This window comes from Pongo pygmaeus, chromosome 15, assembly GCF_028885625.2.
Source record: "Pongo pygmaeus isolate AG05252 chromosome 15, NHGRI_mPonPyg2-v2.0_pri, whole genome shotgun sequence".
NCBI classification, from domain to species: Eukaryota; Metazoa; Chordata; class Mammalia; order Primates; family Hominidae; genus Pongo; species Pongo pygmaeus.
Window position 1 is genome coordinate 18986874 of NC_072388.2, and position 17613 is coordinate 19004486.

The 17613-nt window shown below is 42.3% G+C and overlaps 1 pseudogene; it reads left to right on the plus strand.

The window, feature by feature from the left end:
• Window positions 1-14382: 14382 nt before the first annotated feature.
• Window positions 14383-15337, plus strand: LOC129012967 (non-secretory ribonuclease-like; annotated as a pseudogene).
• The last annotated feature ends 2276 nt before the right edge of the window (window positions 15338-17613 follow it).

Consider the following 17613-nt stretch of genomic DNA (forward strand, 5'->3'; position numbering starts at 1 on the left):
CTCGGGATAAAAATTGCCTTGGAGCAGCTCTCTTCCTGATCAAAACACCTTTACCAGGGAAAATTTATTGTATACATCTGAATTTCTCTTACAAAAGGGCAGCTTTTCAGAGCTAACTCCTGTGCGGGCAGTTTCTCTAAATAAATAGTTAATAATCAATATGCTAGAGAGGAATATTTTGAAGTGGTGCCTTCTGAGCCCTAACCCCAGCAACAGGCAGAAACTGAAATGTTAAAATGATACAATTTGCAATACTAGTAAAATATTAAGTTCATAAGGAGAGAAACCAGGAAAAGATAAACAGGAACTTTATGGACAAAAGTACAAAACTTATTTGTGAGACATTAAGGTAACCAGAAAGTTATAGCATGTTTATAGATTGCAAGACTCACTAATTTAGATATATCAATTTTTCTGCAAATCGACCTATAGATTTGTAATTGCCTGATGGGTTCTTCCTGCCTGCTGCACAGAAAAAATCAGTTCACTGAGACCACGGCATTGCAGTAAAGAAAGGGTTTAATTGACACAAGTCTGGCCACGAGGGAGACAGAGTTATTACTCAAATCAGTCTCCCTGCAGGCTTGGAGGTTAGGGGTTTGCGAGGATAGTTTGGTGGGCAGATGGCTAGAGAATGGGTGCTGCTTATTGGCTGGGGATGAAATCATATGGGTGTGAAAAACAATCCTCGTGGGCTGCTTCATGGGCTGAGTCTGCGTCTGGGTGGAACCACAGGACTGGTTGAGTTATGAGTCCTGGTTCCATAGGTTGCCAAATGCAAAAATCTGAAAAAACATCTCAAAAGACCAACCTTAGGTTCCACAGTAGTGATGTGATCTGTAGGAGCAATTGGAGAAGTGACAAGTCTTGTGACCTTTGGCCACGTGACCCTTGAGCAGTAAGGGATTATAGAAAATATAGGCCGGGTGCGGTGACTCTCACCTGTAATCCCAGCACTTTGGGAGGCCAAGGTGGGCGGATCACGAGGGCAAGAGATCGAGACCATCCTGGCTAACACAGTGAAACCACATCCCTACTAAAAAAAATACAAAAAGTTATCCCGGTGTGGTGGCACGCACCTGTAGTCCCAGCTACGCGGGAGGCTGAGGCAGGAGAATCTCTTGAACCCGGGTGGTGGAGGTTGCAGTAAGCCAAGATCACACCACTGCACTCCAGCCTGGGCAACAGTTAGACCCCATATCAAAAAATATATACACATTTTATCAGAATTCAGGCACCTCTCATAATCCCAACCTTGCAGCTTTTCATTAGTTTTACAAAGCTTTGGGAAGGGCTACTATCATCCTCACTTTACAGTTGAACTATAAACTAAATTTCCCCCGAAGTAGCTTGGCATATGCCCAGGAATGACCACAGACAGCTTGGAAGTTAGAAGCAAGATGTAGTCAACTGTGTCAGATTTATCTCACTGTCATAATCTTTGCAAAGGCAGTTTCAGATTCAGTACAATTCCAATCAAATTCTCAACCAGTTTTTGTTCGTTTATTTTGGGAACTTACTGATTCTAGAGGATATGTAGATGTACAAGAATAGCAAACACACCTTCAAAAAAAACACTAAAAAATGATGTGAGTTTGTTCTACCAGAGTATATGTACAACAGAAAACAATATCTTGTTACATAAAAGCCTAGTATTGCTCGTTGATAGGCAGCCTTGTTCCATGTGTTATTCAGAGACACAGATTACTTCCATCTTCTAGTTCTGTCATTTCCTCATCCATTTCATGTAGCTGGCAAACAGAATAGAAGGGGGAGAAGCACACTTTCTCAACTGCGTTGGCCATTTTTCACTGGCATGGCCTTCAAGTGGGAACTATAGTTCCTACCTGAGCTGTCGCTTCTCAGCATCAACTCTACACCATGCAAGGGTGAGCATAAGCCTGAGGGCAGCTAGTTACTATGGCCACAGCAATGTAAATGGTGTTGCCAGTTTCATCTTTGTCACAGATGGGACAAGAATAGATGCAGTACAGTTGAAATATGAAAGTAGAGAGAAATCTAACACAGAGTTTCCCAAAAATGAGTTAGATGAGACCCAGGAACTTATGCAAACTCTCATCAGTGATTGACACCAGTGTCAACAAACTTGCAAGGAGAAAAAACGGTCAGTTCCAAAACTGGACCAAAAACACTTTATCTTCTTATTAGAAAACAACAGCAACATTAATAATACTACGCTACAATATCGTGTTTAGACATACGGGCCAGAGAAGTGGGACCTGGAAATTAACAATGAGTCCTAGGAGGCCTATGATGATTGGGTACTGGCTGCTCAAGAGAAGCTGAGTAACCAGAAGAAGAGCTGTCATGCAGGACAGCCTAAAAATATCAGGTGAGCACACATTTAAGGAAGCCTACCCTGTGCCAGAACGGGGCTGGGAGATGGACACAAAGATAACCAAGACATAGCCCCTTTCTCTCAGGAACTGTCAGTCCAGTGGTTCTGGTACCAGAAGGGGAGGACCCTTTCTTAGCAGGTGCAAAGGTGGGTAAAGTGATGATGGAGCTGTGGCCCACTAGAGGACAATGCAAGTACAGACATTGGGATAGGGAATGCTGGTTGTTTGGAGATGAGCTAGTCTTTTTGAAAACAGTATTCCTGTTTTCTTTGAAAAACCAATCCTCCACCTTGCTCCAGTCTGTGGCTTGGATGGACTGGCTCCACCCCAGCTCCACTAATGAGCTACTCAGTGTGTGTGTCTCATTAGATGAGATGGGCACTTGACCCATTCAGAGACATTTTTCAGGAATATTGGGAGATGAAGGCAGGACTTCATCTTGAGATAATGGAAGGTGTGGAGTTGCTGCTGCCATCTTACAAATATATAAGGAACATCTGCCTGATAGTGGGACTATGATAGAGGAGAGAGAAACAGGAAAATAAAGAGAAACCACGTTCTGTTTTCATCATCCGCGTTCTGATAAGCTGCTCGTTAAGCCATAACAATTCGTTATTGCTTAGGATAGTTTAACTGTACATTCAGGTTCTTAGGCCATCAGAAGAGATCAAGTACTTGGGAATAAGGGGTTTCAGTTGTGCTAAGTGGCCGAAAGAAGATAATAGAGAATTTTTTATTAGAAATCCATGAGTGTCATTTATTCATTTTCATGTGGGTAACCTTTTATTTAATTTAATTTTTTTTTCTTTTGGTAGAGACAAGGTCTGGCTGTATTGCCCAGGCTGGTCTTGAACTCCTGGGCTCAAGTGATCCTCCCACCTTGATCTCCCAAAGTGCTGGGTTTACAGCGTGAGCCACCATACCTAGCCATGGGTAGCATTTTAAAATAAAGTAGTCAAAATAGATCTCCTTGAGAGAATTATTTTTTAAACGAAGATTTAGAGAGAGAGAGAGGAAGTTAGCTATGCACATTGCAGGTGTGGTGTAGCTAGGGTGGCCCTGAGATAGGGATATGCCTGGTGTCTTTACAGAACAGCTAAGAGGCCAGGGAACTAGAGGAAATTGAGTGGAAAGGAGAAGAGTAGGGGGTTAGTTTTGAAAAGCAAATGGTTTGGGAATATGGATCATGTAAGAGCACATGAGATTTTATAAGGCTTTCATTTTATTCAAGGTGAAATAAAAAAGCACTAAAAGATTTTGAGTAGAGTTTCATGACCTGACTTGTGTTTTAAAAGGACCCTCTAGCTGCTTGGGCTATCAGTGGTGGAAGCAGGAAGGCCAGTGAGAATGCTTTTCCCATCATTCTAGTGAAAGGTGATGGTGGCTCAGAACAGTGGTAGCAGTGAAGCCCATGAGAAGTGGTCAGATTCTGTGTGTGATTTAAAGGCAGAAACAGACTTCCCTGACAGGCTGGATGTGGGATATAAGAGAAACGAAGATTATTCAAGAATTAGAGACAATGGACTTACCTTCTCTTGAGATGAGGAATACTGAGGGAGGAACAACTTCGGGAGAAGAGTAGGAAAGATGATCAGTGTTTCCTGGGGACACGCTAGGTTTGACATAGTGATTAGACATTTAAGAATAAATGTCACATAGGAAGTTGCTGTACAAGTATAGGGTTCAGGAGAGAGAGATGTACTGAAGTTTTGGGCATTGTTAGAAAACTGATTATATTAAATGTGTAGAGGTAGAAGTATGATATCTTTCCTCTCCCCTCATAAGGATCTGACACTCCTAGAGCAAAAGACAGGTTAACAAGAGAAAAGCATAATAAATTTACTTAAAGTTTTATGTGACTCAGAAGACTTCAGAAATGAAGACCCAAAGACCCAGGCAAAACTGTCCAGATTTATGCTCAGGTTCAATGAAGGATGGACAGCCATGTAGCAACATAATTGGACAAAAGAGTATGATTTGATAGTAATAGGCTGAGGGAGGAACCCAGCATGGCCTGTCTGTTTAGATTTGTCTTGGCCTCTCTGTATAGCAATTCTCCCTCCCAGCTATACAACAAGATCCCCTCTGGAATCAGTCTTATGACCTACTATCAGACAAGGTAGGTCAGATAATTTCTTTATGGCCAGCTCCTACACAGAATGGCAGAGGGAAGACTAGAGGAATATTTCTAGATTTTATGGGTTATTTGGGGAGAGGGGAGCAAAAGACTGGAAGGCAGGAGAAGGTCAGAGAGACCTTGGCTCTGGAGGCTGCTTCTGAGGCCTTCCAGTCTCCTTTATTTCAAAGAGTTCAGCATGCCAAAGTGCCATACTTTGGAGTATAGTGTGCTGAGCCCCAACAAAAGCCATGAGATTAGATGTGATTATGAAGAGAGTGCATGTGTCCACAGAAAAGAAAGAATAGCTAACCCCTCGGAATCTCCACCATCAAGAGGCTGGAGAGAAAGGGGAAGAACTAATGAAGATGACTGAGAACATGAGTCCAGGGACTTAGGAGAAATAATCAGGAAAGGGTGGAGTGCTGTAACTCAGCACACATCGTTGACAAGACTGTCTGCTTTGAAGGCACCAGGACTGAGCTCACCAGACTTTTCATCCTGTTTCTGTTACAAGAAACCCGTTCTCAGGTCAGCTTCATCAAGGAGCAGGGAGCAATCAACTCTGTCAAAGGCTGATGAGCATGGAAAGTTAAAGCTGTCAGGGGAGAAATGTCTTACTTCAAGTGTGACGCTTCCCTCATGACCACTATTGATGGGGTGGAAGAGTCTGGGCAATTCATTGAAGAGATATCCACATTTCTGGGTCTAGAGAAAGTCTTGTCCTGGAGGTGGACAGGAAGACGGTCCATATGTGAGTCACGTTTTCATCTCAGTGGAGGGAATAAGGAGAAGGAGAGTAGGGCATCGGGGTCTCGCCCCCCTGAGATACTGTTCTCCTCTTAACCATATCCCAGACATCAGTACTTCTCGCATTTGTCTCCATCTCTCTAAGGACCCATCTGAGCTACCCACTTTACCACACCCTCCTTCCCTCTTGTACATTCATCTCTGTTATTACTCTCTTTTTTTTTTTTTTTTTTTTTGTTTTTTTTGAGACAGAGTCTCGCCCTCTCACCCAGGCGGAAGTGCACTGGCGCAGTCTCGGCTCACTGCAACCTCCACCTCCAGGTTCAAGCGATTCTCCTGCCTCAGCCTCCTGAGTATCTGGGATTACAGGCACCTGCCAGCATGCCCAAATAATTTTTGTATTTTTAGTACAGGTGGGGTTTCACCATGCCGGCCAGGCAAGTCTTGAATTCCTGACTTGACATGATCTGCCCACCTCGGCCTCCCAAAGTGCTAGGATTACAGGGGTGAGCCACCATGCCCGGCCCCTCTCTCTTTTCTTCCTTCCCATTTCGCTACTCTGGCCCAGCAAGTTTCCTTGGAAGTTTATACAGATTACAGATACATTCTTCTCACTTTTACAGCTTTAATTGAGGTACAATTGACAAATAAAACTTATATGTATTAAAGGTATACAAGTTGATGTTTTGCTATACAAAAGCATTGTGAGATAATCATCACAATCAAGCTAATCGACATATCTATCACCTCACATAGTTACCATTTTCTTTTCTTTTTTGTTTTGCTTTCTTTTCTTTTTTTTGTGGTGAGAACACATGTGGTCTACCCTTTTAGTAAAGTTCAAGTATGCAATACAGTATTGTTAACTACGGTTATCTTGCTTAACACTACATCTCCAGACCCATCTCCGTTTTGAATTGTACTAATAGAATACACATAGTACTAACATAATTCTCAAAGCAAAAAGATATTCTCTTTTCTTTCTTTATTTTATTTATTTTTTATTTATTTATTTTTCTTTTCTTTCTTTTTTTTTTTTTTTGAGACTGAGTCTCTCTCTATTTCGTAGGCTACAGTGCAGTGACGTGATTATGACTCACTGCAATCTCTGCCTCCCGAGTTCAAGAGAGTCTCATGCCTCAGCCTGAAGAGTAGCTGGAATTACAGGCACCCACCACCACATCCAGCTAATTTTTGTATTTTTAGTAGAGACAGGGTTTCACCATTTTGGTCAGGCTGGTCTTGAACTCCTGACCTCAAGTGATCCACCTACCTTGGACTCCCAAAGTGCTGAGATTACAGGTGTGACCCACCATGCCTGGCCACAAAAAAATATTTTCTAATATTCGGTTCTATCATTAATTTTTTTAGTGTGCTTAACAAATGACTCTACCGTTACTGTTCCTCAGCTGGAAAGTGAGGAGTTGGTATAAATGTCTTTAGGAGTTCCTTTCAGCTCAGACTATTTAGAAATCCGATACTCTGGAGCATAGGTATGTGTGTATGCATGTGTGTGTGTGTTTGTGTGTGTGTGTGTGTGTGTGTGTAGGAAAAGACGTAAAGGAAATTTGGTTGACATTTGTGCACTGTTTGTCTGTGTAAATCTGATTTTCCTAAATTATTATGAATTTAGGCAGAAAAAAGCATAATTATCTGAAATAAAATTATTATATACAGATTACATCATTTTTAAACTATGCAAAAAAAACACGCTTGTAATTGATTTTATTGTAGAGAAAATGTGAGGTTCTGTCATTTAGAACTGTCATTTAATGGAGCAGAGAAAGCATTAGCACAAAGACTATGGGATAATTTCAATCCCCTGAGATCTAGATTAGAGGACTGGTTAATAGCCTGGGAGATATCTCTCAGTCAACAAACAATAACGTAGTAGTTCCTCTCCTTGATTATCTCCCTTCCCTTCGCCTACCTCTAGTCTAATAGGTGATCAAGGGGCCCAAAACTCATTGCATCCAGGAGGAAGCTTTGTTTGACAGGTGCTATCTAGCCGAGAAAATCTCACCATCACCCACCATTTACATACATTGTAATTTTTCACTGAGCATTGGAAAAAAAGAAGGAACCCAGCACCTCATGGGGAAAGCTATTTCATTCTAGGCATTTTTATTAAGACTCAAAACAGGACTGTCTTGTAGGTAACCCTCATCTCTACTATTTTAGAGACATCATAGACTTTCACCTGTGCTCAGGATGCAGGGTGTCCCACTACCAGACTTACTAGGTTTGTGTATTTGTGATGTAAGAAAAAAAGAATGTTAACATTTCCCTGGTAGAAAAGAGAAGATAAGTGCCTTGTTTGAGGTCCCGTGTGGGTGAATAGCAGAGTTTGGAGTGAAACTCTAATCTTTTTTTTAAGTCCATTACTTTAGATGGACAACCAAGCTTGTTCCTCTTAAGAGAAGGATGTGAGCCAAATAGGAGATTCAAAGAGATGGAGTAAGGGATGATGCTCCATGAAGGAAAATATCCTGGTTTCAAAGCAAGAGCATGTCTTGACAGGGTAAGAGGCCAAGAATCCCTTTGAAGAAAAGGTACCATTTACTAAAAAATATCAGTCATAGTGACTATTGTTGAGAAATAAATGAACGATCACAAATTGAGAAACACAGGCAAGTAGGCTGTTGACTTCGGTAAGCCCGACTCTTGGTCTCAGGGTTTCCCAGACACCAGGCATCCCTGGACCATGCCCCCATTCCACTTGTACTATTAACTAATATTATTGGTTTCATTCACTCTTGCATTTATACAACATGGTCCTAAGCAATAACATACATAACATTATGGACTAATGTGTTAATTATTCACTCCCATTAAAAGAAATGCATAACAATGAACAATTTTTACTATTTACATGTACTTTCTAACATCAGTCACTTCACTTTCCACCTTTTGTACATATTTCATAATTTTGTGTTCAGTTTCATCTACGGCTGTAAATTAAACAATTCTACCTTGGAAAATATTTTCACAGAAGAATAAAAGTTCCAAAGACAGTAGAAAAAAATGAAGCTCAAGGTCAATGATTTGGCCAAATTCATCAAATTCTGTACAAAAAAGAGACTATATCGTGAAGGTACTATATTTTAATCATGAAAAGGTGCTCTAATTATTTGCTAAGACAGTTCCTCAAATTAGCAGCAAATTGATGGAAAACACAATTTTTATGTTGATCTATTTCCCTTTGTTCTGACTTCACAAGTTAATGCCAGATGTTAAAAGGTGATTTCTTCTATCTCAGATTGGGAAGGGTCCCTGAGAAACAAAGACCCTATCAAAATGACTTGCTGTCCACCTAAGCAGCACTTGGTCAAAAAGAGACAAAAACCTGAGCTCCAGTTCTAATGCCTTCACTTTGGGAAATAAGGAAAGGAAACAAGCATATTGTCTCATTGTAAATACCACAGAGAAGATAGCACAGTAATGAAACTGCGCTAACACCTTGATGCATAAGACTGATCATCCTTATCAAGATATTTTTTCCCTTTGCAATGTTTTATGCTACATATTTGGTTATTTCATAGGCACACACGTGTGCACACACACACACACACACAAATTACCACATTAAATTTCCCCTACAAACCGATGTATGTGTTGTTGTATTTTACAGATTATAAAACAGAGGCATAGAGAGGATGAATAACTGGCCAACTCTTTTTTTTCTTCTTCTTTTTTAAGAGACAGAGTCTCGCTCTGTTTCCTAAGCTGGAGGGCAGTCGCGCGATATCGGCTCACTGCAGCCTTTGACTCCCAGGTTCAAGCGTCTTTCCTACCTCAGCCTCCTGAGTATCTGGGATTATAGATGCACCCCACCATGCCTGGCTAATTTTTGTGTTTTTGGTAGAGATGGGTTTTTGCCATGTTGGCCAGGCTGGTCTCAAACTCCTCGCCTGAAGTGATCCCTCTACCTTGGCCTCCAAAAGTGCTGGGATTACAGGCATGAGTCACTGCACCTGGCCCTGTACAACTCTTATAGTAAGAGTCTCAAATATAAAAAGTCAGAGCTGGTATCTGGGCAAGACTATACAAAATCTACATCTGACATCACTGTGACACAAAACTTACATAACAACTGCATTTACAGGGACACTAACCTATATAATAATTCATTTCCTGTGAGCCCTGCAATCTCAGCAATGCATCTATGAGCATAACATGCAATGGTTAGGATAAAGAGATATTGATTAATGGGTACAAATATAAGAAATGATATAAGAAATAAGACCTGGTGTTTAATAGATCAGGAGGATGACTATAGTTAATAATTATCCACTGTACACTTCGAAATAGCTAGAAGATAATAATTTGAATGTTTCTAACGTAAAGAAGAGGCAAATATCTAAGGTAGTGGATATCCCAATTTCCCTGAGGTGATCTTTACACATTTTATGAATGTATTAAATTATCACATGTATCCTGAAAACATATACCTCTATTGTGTATCAATAGAAATAGCCAGGCACGGTGGCTTATGCCTGTGATCCCAGCACTTTGGGAGGCCAAGGCGGGTGGATCACAAGGTCAGGAGTTTGAGACCAGCCTGGCCAACATGGTGAAACCCCATCTCTACCGAAAATATAAAAATTAGCCAGGTGTGGTGGTGCGCACCTGTAATCCCAGCTACTCGGGAGGCTGAGGCAGGAGAATCGCTTGAACCCGGGAGGCAGAGGTTGCAATGAGCAGAGATCGTGCCATTGCACGCCAGCCTGGGAGACAGGGCAAGACTCCGTCTCAAAAAAAAAAAAAAAAAAAATTGAAAAACAAATACGGCTCGGCGCGGTGGTTCATTACTGTAATTCTAGTACTTTGGGAGGCCGAGGCATGTGAATCACCTGAGATCAGGAGTTCAAGACCAGCCTGGCCAACATGGTGAAACCCTGTCTCTAGAAAGATACAAAAATTAGCTGGGTGTGGTGGCACATGCCTGTAATCCCAGCTACTCGGGAGGCTGAGGCAGGAGAATCGTTTGAACCCGAGAGGCAGAGGTTGCAGTGAGCCAAGATCTCGCCACTGAACTCCAGTCTGGGCGACAGAGCAAGACTCTATCAAAAAAAAAAAAGAAAAGAGCTGGGCGCAGTGGCTCACGCCTGTAATCCCAGCACTTTGGGAGGCCGAGGCGGGCAGATCACGAGGTCAGGAGATCGAGACCTTCCTGGCTAACACGGTGAAACCCCGTCTCTACTAAAAATGCAAAAAATTAGCCGGGCATGGTGGCGGGCCCCTGTAGTCCCAACTACTCGGGAGGCTGAGGCAGGAGAATGGCGTGAACCCGGGAGGCGGAGCTTGCAGTGAGCCCAGATCGCACCACTGCATTCCAGCCTGGGCGACAGAGCAGGACTCTGTCTCACACAAAAAAAAGAAAGAAGGAAAGAGAGAGAGAGAGAGGGAGGCAGGGAGGAAGGAAAGAAGGAAGAAAGGAAGGAAAGGAAGGAAGGAAGGAAGGAAGGAAGGAAGGAAGGAAGGAAGGAGGGAGGGAGGGAGGGAGGGAGGGAGGGAGGGAGGGAGGGAAAGAGAAGAAAGAAAAAGAAAGAAAGAAAGAAAGAAAGAAAGAAAGAAAGAAAGAAAGAAAGAAAGAAAGAAAGAAAGGAAGGAAGGAAGGAAGGAAAGAAGGCGAGAGAAAGAAAGAAGAAAGATATTTTTAAAATATACAATGCGACATGAATGAAATTTTCCACTTTCTTAGGAAACACCCTTTCTTTCATCCCTCCTAAGACACACTTCTCCATAATTCCATCTGAGCTCTATTTCCATTTCTTCCCTTTCCAGAGAGGAAAAGGACTTGTTATAGTTGAGGAAAAAGAAGAAAGGCTTAGTCCTTTCCTCTTTCATGTCAGAAACTTGATCAAAGTGGTCAGATCTACTTGTTCAATGGCTTTCAGAGGAGATATGCAGAAGGAAGGCCTAGGGCCACCTTTCTGCGCTTCAAGAGACCAGGAAGAGCTCAGTACACCAAATATCTTTAGAACTTAGGTAAGTTAAATATTACTGCATTTGATGCAATTTAATTAACCTGCACCATATTATTATAGAAATATTTTATTACTTTTAATGGCAAAAATTGCAATTACTTTTGCATCAACCTAATAAATAGTGTGCATTGTCTTTCCCATAGATAGCCACTGCTGCTGCATTAGGGAAATCTGTGTGCAGGAATGTACTGATGGTTTGGTACCTCCCTGTCGGCATGTTAAGAGCAAATATTGCAAGGGTACCCTGGGGCTGAAGAAATTGCAAGCATTGAACATTATATATTTGCACATAAATGCTATGCAAAAAAGACATTGATCAATGCAGTGTACTCAACAGTGGTTTTTACCACAAATGCAGAAGTCTTTGTCTGGGACAATATTTTACAATGTTCATCGGTTTCTAAAAAAAAATGACCTAATACTAGGGCATAATTCTGACTATTCCTCTCAGTGGAAGTGTGGGCCAGGTCTGAAAATGTGTCATTCAATTAGGCTGCAAGACAAGTTATTAGGCTGCTAATAAAATAAAGTTTTATTAGGCTGCTAATAAAATAAAGAAGCCGGGAGAAGTAGCTCGCGTCTGTTAAAGACAAAATCATGCTGAAGTCACAGAGAGTTTTGTTCAACGTTGGCTTATACTTTATTCCTGCTTCATATAAAACAGTCTTCTCCCAAACATCATAAATATCAAAGTACACCATATGTAATAATTCTGCAGGCTAGTTGGAAACGTACACAGGAAATCCATACAAGGGTCAATCAGAAAAATCTTATGAGTATGTTATGAATACAATTTTAGTGACCGGGAGCGGTGGCTCATGCCTGTAATCCCACCACTTTGAGAGGCCAAGGGGTGTGGATCGCCTGAGGTCAGGAGTTTGAGACCAGCCTGGCCAACATGGTGAAGCCCCGTCTCTACCAAAAATACAAAAATTAGCCAAGCATTGTAGCAGGCACCTATAATCCCTGCTACTCGGGAGGCTGAGGCAGGAGAATCACTTGAACTTGGGAGGCAGAGGTTGCAGTGAGCCGAGATTGTGCCACTGCACTCCAGCCTGGGAGACAAGAGAAAGACTCCGTCTCAAAAGAAAACAAAACAAAACACAATTTTAAAGGATGAATATGGTTGCAAATTGGGCAGGTTATGGTCTGAGTTATTTCTTAAGACACTGCAACAAGTCTGATGCGTCATGAGCACAGATGTCTCCAGAAGCCAGGCAGGTGTCATTACTGAACAGACAGGATGTAAGTTAGGAGAGAGAGATGGAGTCAGAGAACAACCATGAGCTAGAGCCCCTTCCACAGAGGCAGCTTTATTCAGCTCTAATTGATACCACACAGCAATGGAGACACGGTGCACCAACCAACATCATGTGATTTTTAAAGATAAGACAGTAATGAAAACTTTTAGTGAACTATTCCAATATCAAACTTTATCTTCCATACCAAACATTGTAAATAGCACTGTGTATGCTGAAAAGAGGCACTTTTTAGCCAAGTACATGCCCTGGGGCTGCAGTCTATGTCTTTTGCCTCATTCTATAGACACTTGAGTGCAAGTCTTTCTACCCAGTGTGGCTGTCAGCATCACAGAGGGGATACTCTACGTATCATTCACCTTTACATTCTCATCACCTACGAAAATGATCCCCACACAATATACATGAAAAAACAAACACTGCCTCATGATAAAGCTGTTAATGAATGTCAGCCAGAACAGGACTTCAAGGCGCAGCACAATTAGCTGAGCATTGAGTACTCACCAGGTCACCATTGTGTCCACATTTACCTAAGGACCCCAGTGATAAAATTATTGCGTTTCTAAATGACAGGAAAATTGGATGGTAGTAAAAATTATGTAGATTAACTGTTGGAAGGTATATGATATCATTTAAGGGTCCAATTTCAGTTTTCTAATCCCAAAGCTAGACTAGAGATTAACATCTCTTAGTACCCAGGTCTTACCCCTGCAATTCACTTCTCACCTCTGTACAGTTTCCCCACATCATCCCCTGTGCCCAGAATGCTCATTTCTTCCCTAAAGCCCCTGAAAATCCCCTGCTTTTCCTTTAAGACCCTGCTGAAATGAAACTTTTTTTTGAAGTCTTCCTTGTCCCTCAAGCCAAGTGATTTCCTTCAACCTTCGGCGTCCCCGTGAAACCATGTTCACAAAAGCACTATTACCTCTATCACACTGTAATACAATTATGTGTCTACGATTACTTTCCTGTGTTTCTCTGAGGACCAAGAATAAGTGTATGCTTCGTGTATCAAATTGTACACTTGACTTTTATACTTTCAGGAATACAGTGCTCTGTCCTTAAATGTTCATTTTGTAAATACAGAACCATTTTCTTGTGAATATCAAAACGTGAAACTTATCAGGAAGATGAATGACAACCCCACAACACACTGTTTTGCAGAAAATACCATAGGCTGAAAAGATCACAGGAATACCAAGTGATAGGTTGGAATCTTTCATGACACCAAACGTTCATGCCAGAATGCACATTCTCTGCCAGATTTTACAACTTTCCTCAGTGTGTTTTTAGGTTATGTAACTTTACACAAAGTGGAAGCAATAGTCAGGGCAAGACTTAAGAGAAAGTGGATCCAATGCAAAAGTAGTAAAGAAAAAAATCCCTCAAATATGTGGAGCAGATTGTTTTAATTATCTACAGACTCTTGTGCCCCAAGAAATTAATAGTTCAAGTTTCCAGCAAGAGTGGTGGATGAGATGGAGAGCATTTGTGTGAGAGAACCAAGGATATTACCAAAAATGAAAGGGAAGCTGGGTTCCTCCTGGGCAAACAGATCTCTGTGGCTCTATTTGTTCTAACTACTATGCCTGCCTTCATGTACTTTGGTCATTTAGTGGCCTTCCAGAGAACAGTTATAAAATCTGTGGTCATTCTGCAGGCAGCGTATAGTTTTCATCCAGAGTTCCGATCCAACCAGCAAAACTGTCTTACACAGGATGACTTGGAATTAGAGTCCTTATAGCAGAAAGAGCAGCAGGGCTGTCCTTGGGTATCCGTTGCTCAGCCAAGTCATCAAATAAAAAGGATGATTGCACAAGTGGACTATGTACCAATCTGTGGGTTTCTGCATGGCCAAGAGCCAGACCCTCCCTCCTGGCTCTGCTGGCCCAACCCATCAAGGGATGCTTTATTTAAACAGTTCCAAGTAGGGGATACCGGCTGCCCCTGAACCCCAGAACAACCAGCTGGATCAGTTCTCACAGGAGCCACAGCTCAGAGACTGGGTAAGTCAACAATCCCCAGAGCTGGGACAGAAGGGGCAGCAATGGGGCAGCACCTGAGGGAGAGGTGAGCTGAAGTTAGTGCTTAGGAGATGTGGCACACTTTGGGGACAGGAAGGAAAAGGAAATGGGACCCAAGAGTGGCAGCAGAGGGGCCTGTGGAGTGAGACACTATGGTGTGTGTCATAACCAAGACCAGATCGGGGAGTAGTTACTTCTCTTCTTTTCTCACAGGAAACATGGTTCCAAAACTGTTCACTTCTCATATTTGTCTGCTTCTTCTGTTGGGGCTTCTGGCTGTGGACGGCTCACTCCATGTCAAACCTCCACAGTTTACCTGGGCTCAGTGGTTTGACGTCCATCAGTAGGAACCCCCTCCAATGCACCAATGCAATGAGGGTAATTAACAATTATCAACGGCAATGCAAAAACCAAAATACTTTTCTTCTTATAAGTTTTGCTAATGTAGTTAATGTTTGTGGTAACCCAAATATAACCTGTCTTCATAACAGAACTCTCAACAATTGTCATCATAATGGAGTCTGGGTGCCTTTAATCCACTGTAACCTCACGACTCCAAGTCCACAGAATATTTCAAACTGCAGGTATGCACAAACACCAGCAAACATGTTCTACATAGTTGCATGTGACAACAGAGATCCATGACAGGACTCTCCACAGTATGCAGTGGTTCCAGTTCACCTGGATACCATCATCTAAGCTCCTGTATCAGCACTCCTCGTCATCACTCATCTGCCAAGCTCCTCAATCATAGCCAAGATCCCATCTCTCCATGTAACCTGGGTATCAGCATCTGTCCTCATCAGTCTCCATACCCCTTTCATTTTCCTGAGCTGAAGTGCCCTGTGAACCTTGCAATAAACTGTTTTTCAAATTCATCTGGAAGTGTCTGTGTGTCTACTTTGGCTGCTCTGCTGTCATTTAGTGACAACCTACTGTAGAGATTTTTCCTTCCTCCAACCTGAGATTTGCGGGAAATAAGAGAGATTTGAGGACAAGAGACTCTTTCATGAAGCAGCACAGACTTATCCCTCTCCCTGTTTCAGGCTGAGGAGCTGAGGTCTCAACTGATATCTACCAACTGTCAAAGACTCTTGCCTTAATCAAACTTTAGTCATCTCTGAGCCCTCTTCACAACTAGGTCATTCTGTTGGGCTTCCTACTCCATCCTTGTAGAGTCAGGTTTATTTTTATATTTATATTATTTTTATTTATTTATTTTTTGAGACAGAGTCTCACTCTATTGCCCAGACTGGAGTGCATTGGCGATATCTGGGCTCACTGCAGCCTCCCCTTCCTGGGTTCAAGTGATTCTCCTGCCTCAGCCTCCCAAGTAGCTGGGATTACAGGCATGCACCACCACACCCAGCCAATTTTTGTAATTTTAGTAGAGATGGGGTTTCACCATGTTGGCCAGGCTGGTCTCGAACTCATGACCTCAGGCAATCTACCTGCCTCAGCCCCGCAAAGTGCTAGGATTACAGGTGTGAGCCACCAGTGCCCAACCTAGAGTCAGGTTTAACAGAAGTCCTCCTAACTTGGTTTATCGTAAATATTTGCCCTCAATATCTGACCAAATTCCTTAATTCCTCCATCATCCATGTGATACCTGATTCCTGGCCTGCCTTCAAAAAACAACAAAAAAAAAATCCAATTGAGTCAACTTAACATTGGTCCCCCTAGCCTTGATATCTCTTCTAGGTAATTTTCCATCCACTGACCTCTCCCTCCACACCAACCTATAACTTCAGTATACCTCTCCACTTGTTTTAGCTGTATTCCAAAATTGAGCCCAATTTGATACTGAGGTCCCATTTGATGCTTTATGGACTAAGTCTGGTTTTTATTGATGTGATTTCTATCCTAAGAGATATAGGGGCTGCAGGGAATAAGCTGAAAACGTACATGTTTGATTATGATTTATGAATGATAAATTTTGATAGAATTGAACATTATGATAGAAAACAAAAAAAAACAGAAAGTAGAAAAAGTCAAGAATGCTATAAATATGGTGAAACCAAGATAAGAATAAAAGTTTAGCCTCAGAGACATCCCTTTTGAATGAGTGCATCAAATCTCCAGCTATTAGCAATTGTACTAGAGGTGGATCCACGGTTTGTGTCAAGTGTGGAATGAGATAAATTCTTCAGACAGCAATATGGACAGATTGTAATGCTGCCTGGAGGAGAGGTGGACACCTTTCCTAAAACTTCCATGTCCTGGAGATGGGGAGCCGCTGGTCACGTGGGAAGGGGAACGGGGAGGAGGAGGCCGGGGAAGTGGGAGCACTCATGAAGGTGAGTTGGCTCCTACCCATTCTGCCCTCCATAGATGTTCCCAATGGTGAGCCAAAGGTTCATTCAACACCTGTCAGGAAGGGCACAGCCTTGAGAATTAGGGAGTTTTAGACCCAGAGAGAGAAGAAATAGACAATGAGAGAACTTGCCCTGGACTCCAACACAGGGCTTCACTCAGGAATTCATGAGAAACAGAAAGGGGAAGCCCCTTCTTGCAAGTTGTGGACAACTGCAGCATTCAAGTGATTGTTCCAGGGACAGAATGGGTCTTTTTGAATGGCCCGACTCAGAATACAACAGAGATACGATGCCATCAGATCTGCACCTTGGTCCTTCAGTCTGAGATTTCTGACTTCTATATTTCTCCTCCTCTTCCAGACCCTCAGAAATAGCAATTTCCATTCCTCAGATGACTCCATGTCAGTAATGGTGCTTTAATTGGCATCAGACAGCAGCTGTATTGAAGTCTCTCCTCTGGAGAAACTATTGAGATCTTGCTTCTCCAAGCAGGGGCTGTGAACTTAAAAGTTTGCCCGGAGACACTGGGTTTGGGAAATCTCAGTGCTCAACAGAATCCACCGACTCTAGGTACAATAGGGCATGTCAGAAAGTGAGTGCAGTCTTCCCATAACCTCAAAGTAGCAGAAGGAGAAGGTAGGACACTAAAAGCTGGAGCCATGTTTGCTGTGAAGAAAGACAGAGTGGACTTTCCTTGCTTCAGGTACCAGATCACAGGTGTCTTCTCAGTCAGGGATGCCTCATCTCTAAAACCATAGGATAGAGGGATCAGTCCCCACCTGCCCCCATGCGCTCTCCA